Here is a 14,315-nt window from a genome sequence, read left to right on the forward strand (position 1 = left end):
GGTATGTCTGAGGCTGTTCTACCTGTTTGCATGCAGGAGAACTCGAGTGATTAAATCCAGGTGACCCAGACAGCAATGCTGAGTGCATGTTTAGACATATACTGTGCAGCTCCCCCATTCTGCATATTAAACAGGACACATGCAGAAAAGCATAGCCTTGATTACACGTGTCCCTCGCATTAATGAACATGCATTATTTAGATCAGTAACATGCATTAAAGTCATGTGCAGCAATTCACATTACATGCATGGTTGCATTGTGGTACTACGACTCCAGAGCCGCCATTAGAAGGGGGCAACTTTTGTACCAGACTATTTTTGCAATTATGGAACTTTTTTGACAAGGCAGCAAGGGTGGGGGTGTCCAAAAAGTTGACCAAGTATGGGGTATGTATGACTGATGCATGCCAATTCAGTGCATTATGGTGTATCATAAAATAAATGGTCTTAGCATGTGTTGCAGTTTCCGTGCAAATTTAGGATAGTGACGTGACAACGTTCTGTTCCTGTCTCCAGCTGAGATTCTGGGTTGTCACCTTGTCACATGGGAAACTATGATTCGCATTTTAGCACACATGACTTAGTTTAGTCGACTGTTGTCACCATTAGGAAACCCACCCTGGGAAATGCAATGCAGTCATTGCTGGAGAAAATGTGGAAGGGAAGTATCTGCAAGGAGGCTGCAGGGGATAGACGTCACTGATATATATTTACCTGAAACACATTTTTTCCCATGTTGTGGCTACAAAGTGACAATGTTGCATTTTATAACATTATCTCAGCCGCCTCAGTCCTGGAGGGTGAGGAGCCGCACCTAAATTTTGGTATCAGCCTCACAGCTGTAAATTTAGTAAGATGCTAGGAGGACTGGAGTTGGATGGCCCTGGTATGAGGCTAAAGGTCAGCCAAGCGAAAATAAATATCTAAAACTCCCAGCATGAAATTAGAAATTATAGAATTGTATTGGATTGGGGAGATTTTTACACATGGTTTTCACAGCTGCTATCTGGAGATTTCTGATACCGGGTTAATAAAAAAAATTCTGATGGTCTGTATAAACAAAAAAGTGTTAGATAGGGTATGTTGTCACTGTATGGTGATGTCCCTGATAGGATGGGATGATGTCACTCCTACAATGGGGTTATGTCACTGATAGGATGGGGATGATATCACTGATAGGATGGGGATGATGTCACTAATAGGATGGGGATGATATCACTGATAGGATGGGGATGATGATGTCACTGATGGGATGATGTCACTAATAGGATGGAGATGATATCACTGATAGGATGGGGTGATTGATGTCACTAATAGGATGGGGATGATGTCACTGATAGGATGGGGATGATATCACTGATAGGATGGGATGATATCACTCATACAATGGGGTTATGTCACTAATAGGATGGGGATTATATCACTGATAGGATGGAGTTGATGTCACTAATAGGATGGGGATGATGTCACTGATAGGATGGGATGATGTCACTGATTCACTGATAGGATGGGATGATGTCACTGATAGGATGGGATGATGTCACTAATAAAATGGGCATGATGTCACTGATAGGATGGGGATGATGTCACTGATAGGATGAGATGATGTGACTGATGGGATGGAATGATTTCACTGATGGGATGGGTATGATGTCTCTGATAAAATGGGGATTATGTCACTGACGGGATGATGTCACTGAAGGGATAGGGATTATGTCAGTGAGAGGATTGGATGATGATGATGTCAGTGTTAGGTTGGGATGATGATGATGATGTCAAGGTTGGGATGGCATGATGTAACTGATAGGATGGGGATGATGTCACTGATAGGATGGGATTATGTCACTAATATGATGGGATGGTGTCACTGATAGGATGGGGATGATGTCACTGAAGGGATGATGATGATGTCAGTGGTAGGATGGGATGATGATGATGTCAGTGGCAGGATGGGATGATGACGTCACTGATAGGTTGGGGATGATGTCATTGTATCCAGGAAGGTCTACCACTTCAGGACATTTTGCCTTTGATTTTTTTCAGGAGTTTCACAGAGAAGATTGCTAGAATGCTGGGAGGAAGAATTGGGGCCCACAACATAGTCTTCAGTAGTGTTTGTCCACAGAATGTTTGTACAAACCTTACTTTGGAACTAGGGCTCTTTATAGGGTGTAGTACCTGTAGCTCTCAGTAAGATGATTTATTTTTTAATATTTTGGATTCTTTTCAGAAATACCTTGCTAGTCCTGAAGAACATTATACGTCCAACAGTTGGTGAATACCTGACCATTCCACCTATATAGAATGCCAATAGAATAAAGAATCCCCCCGAAACCCAACAAATTGCCATTGTAGACAAATGTGCTCTTCAACCCTGTGATAACCAGGGACAATTTTTGGGTAGGGCAAACAGGAAAACAGCCCAGGCCATCACCGACTCCAAGGTCCCTATGGACAATATGGCTAGGGGTGCAGTGAATGCTGTGCATTAAATGCTTCCACTTCATATTCGCTCCATTTTGTCTCAGTTGGGCACATTCGTTCATCCTTATTGATGGTCTACCGATGGCTGATATCCACTTAAATGGTTGACAATCCATAGGATGACCACTATGCTATATCTGTTACAATGCTTCACAAGTACAGCCAACACCTACTCAGCTTTGGACATGTAGCAAATAATCACATTGACCACAGTTGATCAATCAAAATTCCATGGAACTCTAGGCTTCCTCCAGAGGCTGCTAGGGGTTCCTTGAGCAATTTGGATGTTTTGGGTCAGTTACCAGTGACACCAATGATCTGTAAGGCTAACATTCTTCCTAATGGCCTCCAATATAAGAGGATATCTTCCCATTGACTATCGCACCAATGTACTTTGGGTTTTGTATCATTGTCTGGGGTCCCTTAAGATGTGAAAGTTATTTTAGGGGTTTCTCCAAACAGAGAGAGCTGACATGAACATTCCAGCATCTCCAACATTTTCATACTTTTTCCAGGACCTTTTTCACCCCCTCCATTCACCTATACTGATGCTCATTCACAACTCCTCCAAATCTGGATTGGAGGCAGCAGAGAAGAATGGAAGGAGTTTGCTTGAGGGGAAATTCTAAACCACAAATGTTTGTTTTTCTGCTGAATTGAATGTTCTGACAAATTCTTTTCACCTCCTTTCCCCCCTCCCTATTGCACCACTAGTTCAACCAGTTTAACGGCTACTGGAATGTGAACAAAAATATTGAAATTGCAGCTTGAGCAAACACTCTGATTTTTCTGCCTTCTCAATGGGCCGCTGACCAAACTTTGTAGTATTTTCTGTTGTTCCTTTTTGAAACTTTTGTTGAATTAAAATTCAGGAAAAGTTTTCAGATTGTCGAAAAATATTGATAACATTTCTGATAAACAATGTAACAATACATTGCATCCTGGTGAACAGCAGCGAAACTGTGGTAAGTTTGGGGGGTACATTATGCTCAGGGCTGAAGTATGATGGGGGGGGGGGGGGGGTATGATGTTAGGTACAGTACTACAGTGTTACTTAGCACAGTGGTTGGGATTAGTATAGTACAGTCTTACCAAGTACAGTAGTTAGGAGTATGTAAGGCACAACACAACCTTACCAAACGTAAAAGTACAGTGGCCAGGAGTATGTAAGATACAGGACAGCTGTACCAACCTAATTGGTTAGGATTATATAAGGTATATCACAGTCCTACCATTCACAGTAGCCAGAAGTATGTAAGGCAGAGCACAACTGTACCAAACACAGTGATCAAGATTATGTAAGGTAGAACACAGCTATACCAAGTTCATTGGTTAGTAGTATGTAAGGTGCAGCACAGATATACCAAACTCAGTGCTCTGGAATATTTAAGGTGCTCACATCATTACCAAGCAGAATGGTTGGGATTGGGTTTGTAAAGTACAAGACAGTCAAATACAATAGTCAGTATTGTAGATTTTGTAGGGTAAAGCACATCCTTACCAAACATAGTGGCTAGGAATATCTAAGGTACAGCACCGCCAGAAGTATGTAAGGCATACCACAGCCTTACTAAGCACAATGGTCAGAGGTATGTAAGGCACAGAACAGCCTTATAAAGTACAGTGGTCAGAAGTATGTTAGGTGCAGCACAGCGTTACCAAGAAGAATCTTTGGGATTAGTTTCAACAAGCCCTGTGTTAGTAGTATGTAAGGTACAGCACAGTCTTACCAAGTTATTTGGTGAGGAGTATGCTAGGCATATCACAGTCTTTTTTTGGAAAAATTTTTTTATTGGGAAATACCAAGGTTTATACAATAAAACCAAACAGTAGTGAATACAGTATGGGGCAGCACGGTGGCTCAGTGGTTAGCACTCTGGTCTTTGCAGCACTGGGTCCCAGGTTTGAATCCTAGACAGAACAATATCTGCATGGAGTTTGCAGGTTCCCCCTGTGTTTGTGTGGGTTTCCTCCCGGTACTCTGGTTTCTTCCCACATCCCAAAAACATGCCGTTAGGTTAATTGGCTTGATCTGAGACTGTGATAATGACATATGACGATGGTAGGGACATTAGATTGTGAGCTTCTTTGAGGGACAGGTAGTCACATGGCTATGGACTTTGTACAGTGCTGCGTAATATGATGGTGCTATATAAATACTGTGTAATAATAATAATAATACACTGTTACACAGTGAACAGTAGATAAAGTGCAAATAACACAATGCCAACAACATTTTACTTATAGGAGGAACCTGGGCATCTTCATTTTATGTTTTATAACAGAGGAAAGGTAAGTAGCAGGTCAAACAAGGGAGAGGGGTGGATTTCTAAACAGTTTTCTGAACAGTTGAACTAGGTCATGGACGAATGTGATTGATCAGATTGAGAGAGTTGTCGCTTCCTGGTGCACTCTACTGAAGTATAAAAATGGATCTAGTGATACCATGTCTGAGCAAACTTATCGACTCTCTTGGAATCAGTGGAGACCATATTCTCCATATGGTAGATGTCGGCTACCCTTCTCAGCCAGTGTTCTACAGTTGGGGTCAGTCTTCCAGCAAGCCAGAATGCATGCCTTAGCTGCATTCAGAAGGTGTCTCAGCAGGGAACGCTTGTACACCTTCCATGACAAATCTGAGACATGAAGCAACACCGGAGTAGGTTTGTTCCTAATGTCTACCTCTGTAAGTTTAGGAATAATCTTAGAGGCCCAGTATGGTTTCAGTTTCGGGCAGTCCCAGAAGATATGTAGTAGTGTGCCTTGTGCAACACCACATCTCCAGCAGGTGTTATCGGACTGGAGGAAGAGCTTGGCATGTTTACCTGGCATCCTATACCAGCGAGTGGCCAATTTGTAATTGTTCTCTTGGTATCGGTTACATACTGATGAAGCATTATCTCTCTCTCCTCTTCAGGGAACTACATGTTCAGCTCAGCTTCCCATTTGGCCAGGAAAAGAAGGGGAATCAGGAGTATGCACCGAAAGTAATGTTTGGTATGCATATGATAGCGTGCCCCTCGGTGACCGTTTGGTGACACAGAGGGTTTTGATGGACAATAGGGACTGAATAAAGTACATGGTCTTGGTAAGGACTGTAACATATATGAAAGCTGTATATGAGGCCAAGGGGTCAGGGAAAGCCCCATTTTCTCTAATTGCAACCTAGGCAGATGAACCCATTCCCTATTTTTAAGTGCTTCTGGAGAGTCCAGAAGGAAACTCCGAATTACCTAAAATCAGAGAAAGAGGAAATGGATGTGTTTATTTTCTGGGAGGATAAAAGTTTGGAAACTATTTTCAGGATCCCACCGATCAATGGATGTCCAGACATGGTGGCTTTAATCCTTGCTAGTGCCCAAACTAAAGAGTCAATCAGGGCAGCAGAGCAGACATCTTCCGGTCAAACCAACTGTTGGAGCAAGCATATCACAGTATTACCATTCACCGTGGTTAGAAGTATTTCAGGGACAGAACAACCTTACCAAGTTCAGTTGTATGTAAGGTGCAGCACAAACCTTGCCAAGCACAGTGGTGAGGATTATGTAAGGTGCAGCATAGCACAGTGGCCAGAGGTATGTAAGGTGCTGCACAGCCATACCAAGTTTATGGGTTAGAAGTATGTAAGATGAAGCATAGTGGAGAGGAGTATGTAAAGTGCAGCACAGGATACAGAGTGTAGCAGCTACCAGTCAGGATGTGACAACGTGCCCTATACATATTTGCTTAGCAAATATGTGCAGCAAATGTCATAGACCTTGTGTATCAGTACCAGATATGTGCAGCTTCCTGTAATACAGACTGGTCACTGCTGCTCTCTCTCTATGTGCAGGTTGATTGGTCTTGACTCGGCCCCTTTTCTTTATCCTCCAGCCTGTAGTTGGTGGAGCTGCAAGACTCATTTTAAATTTCCTCTCATTTTCTTTTGTTTGAGGACAACGCCCACTGGTAGAAACAAAGAGGATGAATCTCTGGAGCACAGACAGAGACCCTGGATGATACCTGAACAAAGATGGCGCTGTGCTTCTGGATATAACTACACAGTAACAAGGAGGTTGCAGCTAAATGTGTTTTTTTTTTCACATAGCGATGGATCCCAGCGAGTGACTTTACACGCTACTGAACATCGCACACAATGCACTTGTTCTGTTGACTCATGGACAATGGAATTGCAGCCACTTGCGTCATGCACACAATGGATTGCACGACAGATTTATTTTTACACATGACACACCCGGTAAAGTAAACTCGTGAGTAGGGCAGGAAGTGTCTGGGGTTACCGTAGCCGTTTGTGTGGTTTCTATGCCGGGCGGAAAGGGTTATTGATGGTAAGACATACTATAATGCTTGAGGTGTGTTTAAAGAGGACCTTTGAATGGATTAATATATTCCTGGCTCACATTTATCATTAAACATGAGGAACTGCAGCTAGATAACACAGGCTGAGATGATGACATCAGTCTGCTGCAGGCAGAATGAAGCATTTCCTCAGTCTCCCTTTGTCACAAGGCTGTTCCTGAACTCTACCAAGGGGCCTGCCTAGGCTGAGATGATGTCATCAGTTTGCTGCAGGCAATAAGAGCATTTATTCAGTCTCTCTTTATCACAAAAGCTGTGACTTAAGCTACGTACACACTTCCAATTATTATCGTTGTAAAACGAACGACGAACGATCATGCACGATATCTACGAACGATCGTATAGCACCGATCCTGCACATACAGATAACGACACGATCGTTCGTAGATATTGTACACACAATAGATACGATCGTTTGAGCGATAGAGGAACTATGTGCACGACAGGAAAGTGAACGGACGTTCGTTCATTACGCATGCTCAGATCATGGACGATCAACGAACGACCGTACACACATAACGATGTTCAACGATCGTCGTCCAATCCGATCCGTCGGTCCGGTCGTTCGTTTCCAGCGACTTTCCTCGTTCGTCGGCGTCGGTTACTTTTTTACGAACGATTATTTGCCCAATCGATCGTTCGTCGTTCGTTTTGAACAATAAAAATTGGAAGTGTGTACGCACCTTAAGCAAAGCCTAAGATAAGAAAATAAAAAGAATGGAGTTTGATGACATTCAATTCTGCAGATCTGGATTATTCTCAGGGCATTGAGCTGCCCATCCAGTCCTGAGATTTGCAAAGCACTGTTGCACAGCACAGACCTATCAGGAAACGTTTACCTGGTATGATACCTAACACTTACAGCCCTTTTTCCTTCCCCCAGAGTGTGACTGGACAGGAAAGGAAAAGACAACAGACTGAGGAGCTCATCTCTCTGCTCTCTCCATTAATCAGCATGCTTCTTGCACTGCTGATTGGCTTCAGGTGCTGCTTCTTCTTCCCCCTCTCGTGGCTCTTCTCTACAAGAGACTGAAACTATAGGACTGAAAAGAAGAAATAATGGAGTTTATTTCCGGCACACATGGGGCCCGTTGGTCTCTTTGGCCCCACAGTGCCGGCAGGCCAATAAACATCAGTGGTTGCATCATGCTAAGATCATTAACCTTCTTCAGTGACACCAGAGGGGCAATAAAACTTTATTGCCGCTGTTAAAGTGAAGCAAGAGCGAAATAACGCCGATAAAAATTTCTGCTCTGACGATTATTTATAAAATATAAAACGGCCATAAAATTCCATTCTCAGGAAAATAGAGAACGACCCTAAAATATAAAGGGCCCCCACTGCTTTTGGTGATTAGTGTTTGGTATTGGTTCTGTAGGTAGGCACCGCATGGTTGTGACCCCAAAATATTTCTGTAACTGCCAACCCTGTAACCCCCTAAAGTTGTGGGGGGTCAGTAGGCTGTGGCCGTCACCAAATGATACCAGCAGGCGGGCCATAGATAAAAAGGTTGCAAGTGATTCCTTTAGCACCTATAGATGACAGGTAGGTGCAAAATGATACAGGTGATAGGTGGATGCAAAATGATACAGGTGACTGGTGGGTGCTGGATGATACAGGTGACAGGTGGGAGCAGAATGATACAGGTTGATACACATGATAGGTGGGTGCAGAATGGTACAGGTGATAGGTGGGTGAAGGATGATACAGGTGACAGGTGGATGCAGGATGATACAGGCGATAAGTGGGTGCTGGATGATGCAGGTGAAGGGTGGGTGCTGGATGATACAGGTGATAGGTGGGTGCAGAACGATAAGTGGGTGCTGGATGATGCAGGTGAAGGGTGGGTGCTGGATGATACAGGTGATAGGTGGGTGCAGAAAGATACAGGTGATAAGTGGTTGCAGAATGATACAGGTGATAGATGGGTGTTGGATGATACAGGTGATAGGTGGGTGCTGCATGACACAGGTGACAGGTGGGTGCAGGATGATAGAAATGATTGGTGGTTGTTGGATGATACAGGATATAGGTGGGTGCAGAATGATACAGCTGACAGGTGGGTGCTTGATGATACAGGTGATAGGTGGGTGCTGCATGATACAGGTGACACGTGGGTGCTGGATGATACAGGTGATAGGTGGGTGCGGCATAAGACAGGTGGGTGCTGGATGATACAGGTGATAGGTGGATGCAGGATGATACAGGTGATAGGTGGGTGCAGAATGATACAGGTGATAGGTGGGTGCGGGATGATAAAGGGGATAAGTGAGTGTTGAATGATACAGGTGAAAGGTGGGTGCTGCATGATACAGGTGATAGGTGGGTGAAGAATTATACAGGTGATAGCTGGGTGCTGGATGATATAGGTGACAAGTGGGTTCAGGATTAACCAGGTGATAGATGGGTGCAGAATTATACAGGTGACAGGTGGGTGCTGGATGATACAGGTGACAGGTGGGTGCAGGATGATACAGGTGATAGATGGGTGCAGAATTATACAGGTGACAAGTGGGTGTAGAATGATACAGGTGATAGGTGGGTGCAGAATGATACAGGTGATAGGTGGGTGCAGGATGATACAGGTGAAAGGTGGGTGCAGGATGATACAGGTGATAGGTGGGTGTGGGATGATACAGGTGACAGGGGGTGCAGAATGATACAGGTGATAGGTGGGTGTTGGATGATACAGGTGACAGGTCGGTGCAGGATGATAAAGGTGATAGGTGGGTGCGGGATGATACAGGTGACAGGTGGGTGCTGGATGATACAGGCGATAGGTGGGTGCACAATTATACAGGTGAGAGGTGGGTTCAGGTTGATACTAGTGACAGGTGAGTGCTGGATGATACAGGTGACAGGTGGGTGCAAAATGATACAGGTGACAGGTGGGTGCAAAATTATACAGGTGATAGGTGGGTGCAGGATGATACAGGTGACAGGTGGGTGCTGCATTGCACAGGTGATAGGTGGGTGCAGAATTATAGAGGTGATAGGTGGGTGCAGGATGATACAGGGGATAGGTGGGTGCAGGATGATATAGGTTATAGGTGGGTGCTGTATGATACAGGTGACAGGTGGGTGCAAAATGATACAGGTGATAAGTGGGTGCAGAATTTTACAGGTGACAGGTGGGTGCTGGATGATACAGGTGACAGGTAGATGCAGAATTATAAAGGTGATATATGGGTGCAGGATAATACAGGTGATAGGTGGGTAATGGATTATACAGGCAATATGTGGGTGCTTAATAATACAGGTGATAGGTGGGTGCAGGATGATACAGGTGATAGATGGGTTCAGGATGTTAAAAGTGGTAGGTGGGTGTGGGGGGATATAGGTGACAGGTAGGAGCCTGGATTATATGGGTGATATGCATGCAGAAAGGATATGGGCCGCAGGTGGGTATGGGGAAGGTATCGGTGGAAGGTGGGTGAAGTGAGGTATGTGTACCCAGTGGGTGCTGGGGGCATATAAGTGACAGGTGAGAAGATATAAGTCACAGGTGGTTACTGAGGGGAACAGGTGTGCAGGGAGCGTATGGGTGACAGGTAGGCACCTGGAGGATTTGGGTGACATGACAAGTGGGTGCAGGAAGGATATGGGTCAAATGTGGGTATGGGGAAGATATAGGTTAAAGGTGGATGCAGGGAGGATATGGGTGACAAGGAGGTATAGGAGGTGACAAGTGGGTGCTGGAGGGATATAGTGACAGGTGGTTGAGAAGGTGATATAAGTGACAGGTGGGTGCAGGGAGAAAATAATTCCCAGCTCGGTGCAGGGGGTAAAAAAGGTTGAAACAGTTGAGTGCAGGATATAGATGACAGGTGAGTGCTGGGGGTCAATAAGTCATAGATGGGTGCAGATGGGTGCAGGGAGGATATAGGTGACAGGTGGGTGCAAAAGGGATATGGGTCACAGGTGGGTATGTAGAAGATATACTGTAGATGACAAGATGGTGGTGGGAGGATGTAGGGAACAGGTGGGTTCGGGAAAGAAATAAGTGACAGGTGGTTACTGGGCAGTTTTAGGAAGGTGGGGGGCAACCTAACCAGGGTCCCTACTATTTCTAGGACCACAACTAACACAGCAGGGGTGCAGAGAGCAGGAATTCTGTTCATTTAGGCCCTCACTTCATATTTGCCCAATTATCATCCCTGCTCCAAGCTTTCTCCTGCAGGTTGCCATCAGTACTGCATTTTGTGGATCTGCGCCCTCTGCTGGCTGTAATGCAGAATGCAACACATATAGTGTGATATCACCACGTGGCAAATGTTACACATCCTGCTTAGTGCATTGGAGCAGTGCTGGAGATATATAGGTTCCTCTTGGCCATTGCAAACCCTTTGTTATCCTTTTCTGCCAGTCCTGACCGCTGTCCAATCCTCCTGTCTCCTTCCTGATGTTTACTAGCCTGAAGCCTGCTTTGACCTTTTGCCAAAGATAACATGAATTGTGTTTAATACATGATATGATTTATATTCCAGATAAAATGATTAGGTCTCAACCTACAGTGCCTATTGATTGGTGGTAAGTATTGATTGAAAGAGCACAAGCCAATAATCAATCAGATCCACCATGTGGTTGTCCTCATTCCATGTTCACCATTGTTTTGGGGCTTCTGACTGAGCAATTTCCATAAAGAAAGGGATCAGTCAGTCCTACACCAATATGGAAGGGGGTCATGGACATGTATCAATAATGAATTCATAGAAATGTAAGCAAAGTACAAGAGTGCACATTAACCAAAATGTTAGCCAAGCACAATCCTATACTTCTTTATCCCTTGTTCAAATGTTCCCTCCGTGTTTATAAGTATGCTGAATGAGCTGAGCTGCTGAGTTACTGCTTGGAGCAGGAAGGAGGGAGCAGAGCTGAAGGGTTAATGCTGACAAAGAGAACAGGTTGAGCTGTGCTCATGAGCTAATACTATGAGGATGAAGGGAAAACTAATCACTGCTGGTGAGGGCAAGGGTAATTGATAAGCTTCTGAATTACAATTGGGAAAGAGAATCAGGATGAGTGGAATTATTGTGTCTCTTTTGGCAGAGGAGATTTGGGGACATTGATCTGCTAAGCCACTGCAGGTGGGGAAAGCAAAATGAATTGAATACATTGCACTACTGCAGATGGGGGGGGGGGAGCAGGTTGAGCTCAAAAGCTTTTCATGCTTCTGCTATGAACTGTGAGGCTGAATTGCTCCGCAGTACCTGCAGCTACACAGGTCAGGTCTTGAGGTCTTGTTTTAAATCTTATTACCTTCCTTTTAAGAATTGGTAAATACTGAAATGCCTATGGATGGTCATAGACTGACCTAAAATTCAATTAAAATTTATACATGTTGAATTATGTAAAAAATAAAAAGGAACAGACCCCAGATCGGTTTCACACACATCGAACGTGAACAAATTCCAGAAACAACCATTATCTTATAAAGTCATTTAATTTCTCATATATCAGACGACTTTTGGTTCCACATGAACAAGTTTTTATTCTGCAATATATTTTTTTTTTGCATCTTCAAAGGTTAAATTCTTTCACACAAAATCCCCGTTGGCTGTAATGAGCATTGAAACAATCAGCTTGTCATTTTGTCTTCTCTTTAAATTGTAATCGCTTGGAGACATGTATGAATTCAGGGTGGAGAACGCAAATGTGTAAATATTTACCATAACAACCAAAATGCTGGCTCTGCGCCACGGCGTGTTCCTACTGGCAGAGATGAAATCGTGTCCATTGCATCATCGGAAGCCATAAAAAGAGGATCAGTGTGGCTGAGAGAAAATTAGGGTAACATGTCTGCTGAGTGTAAATCCTAATTACAAATCGGTACAAATGATAAGGCATGGGCTATTGCATCATATGGTTGTGCTAACGGGTTTACAAAATTAGTAGTGCACTGGTCATTTTTGCTGCCCAAAACAGCCCGCTTACAATATGCTAACTGGTGCCTGGAAGAGCCTCAAAGCATCTGCAGCAAAATCATTGGGAGTTACCAAATGTTCAACCAAACAGGAATGTTATACTAATAACCACATACCTAATGCTCGAAAAGGAAACAAGTGCTGTACAACGGCGGATCTATCTAATATTGAAGGAAGATGTAGGGGGAGGGTGAAATACAGCGATACAGAAATTTGTAGCATGTGGTTCACTTGGAGTTTCCAACATGACCATGACCATAAATTGTACCATAGGGTGGACCCTTTAGTGACTATAGCAGAAAGCGTAAAGGTTCTTAGGTGGCCTTGCCATCTCTAGAACTCAACATCATTAAGGTTCTTTGGAGGAATTTCTAACATGAAGTTCAAAATTGTTAACAAAAAATGGACCTTTACTGATCTTTGGCCAAGGAGATTGGACAGCATTACCACCAATAAAGAGGCTCATTCACAACATTGGCAAGGATCTGGAAGCTGTCATTGATGCTATAGGGGCAATACGAAGTACATATCTCTGGGGAAATAATTTCTAATTGCTGTATGTATTAATCTAAAGTCACAGTCATGTGATGCACCATACCTGAACTCTTTTTTTTTATAGAAGATCCTTCTTCAGGTGTTGATGTCAGACAGTTCCTATTGGTGATCAAGCAATGTGACAGTAACATCAGAGCAACAGAGGGGTTTAATATTTAGGACAGTGGGTGGGGACATGGCAAATATTCCATGCACATCCTGAACTGCTGGTTTGTACTGCAGGTACAACACTGATGTATAATTTTATATGAAATTATAAAGCCAATTATCCTGCTCACAGCTGCTTCTGGCCAAGTTGGCATCATCAGTGGAATATATGGAAAGCATGGCTCGTATAGAGAGAATGGCTTAGGGACCGGCCCAACAATACAACCAGGCACAAGATGCAAATGGGGGGTAAAAGGAACAAAACACCCCCATACTTGAAATAAAGCTTCCTTAAAATAAGAGATATTTACAGAATGTCTAAAAAAGGGGTTATTCTTCATGACCTCCCATCTGATGGTGCTGGCATTCTGGGTTCAGTGCCATTTGGCAGAGATGACACCAGGGATCATTTGGCTTTTTGACTAACACTGTCAAGGGCATTCCCATCTGATGATCACCATAGTGGGAGCATTTTTCCCACTGACCCTCAATGATTTAATTTTTTCAGGTGTTGCCAAACGTTATCTCAAAGGTTCCTCTGGGGTGAAAGAGTTGATTTTGTCTGCTACAAAGTGTCCATTGATTGACAACTGTGACTCCACCGGGTCTGCTACTATCAAATCCAAGATGGGGGCACCAACAGCACTCTCTGCGCAATTGGGTGTGTCACCACCATGACAGGGTCTCTTTAACAAAATCTAAAAAATTAGCTCACTTTCATCCAGTCCAATTTGACACCTACAAAATTATAACTGCTGCTTTGATAATAATGTTGTACATCTCTCAGAGACATTGGCCACAAACCTGCTGGATTGCCTCAGTCTGGTTTGACGAGATTCTTTCAAT

The sequence above is a fragment of the Pyxicephalus adspersus genome, chromosome Z (genome assembly GCF_032062135.1).
Source record: "Pyxicephalus adspersus chromosome Z, UCB_Pads_2.0, whole genome shotgun sequence".
Lineage (NCBI taxonomy): Eukaryota > Metazoa > Chordata > Amphibia > Anura > Pyxicephalidae > Pyxicephalus > Pyxicephalus adspersus.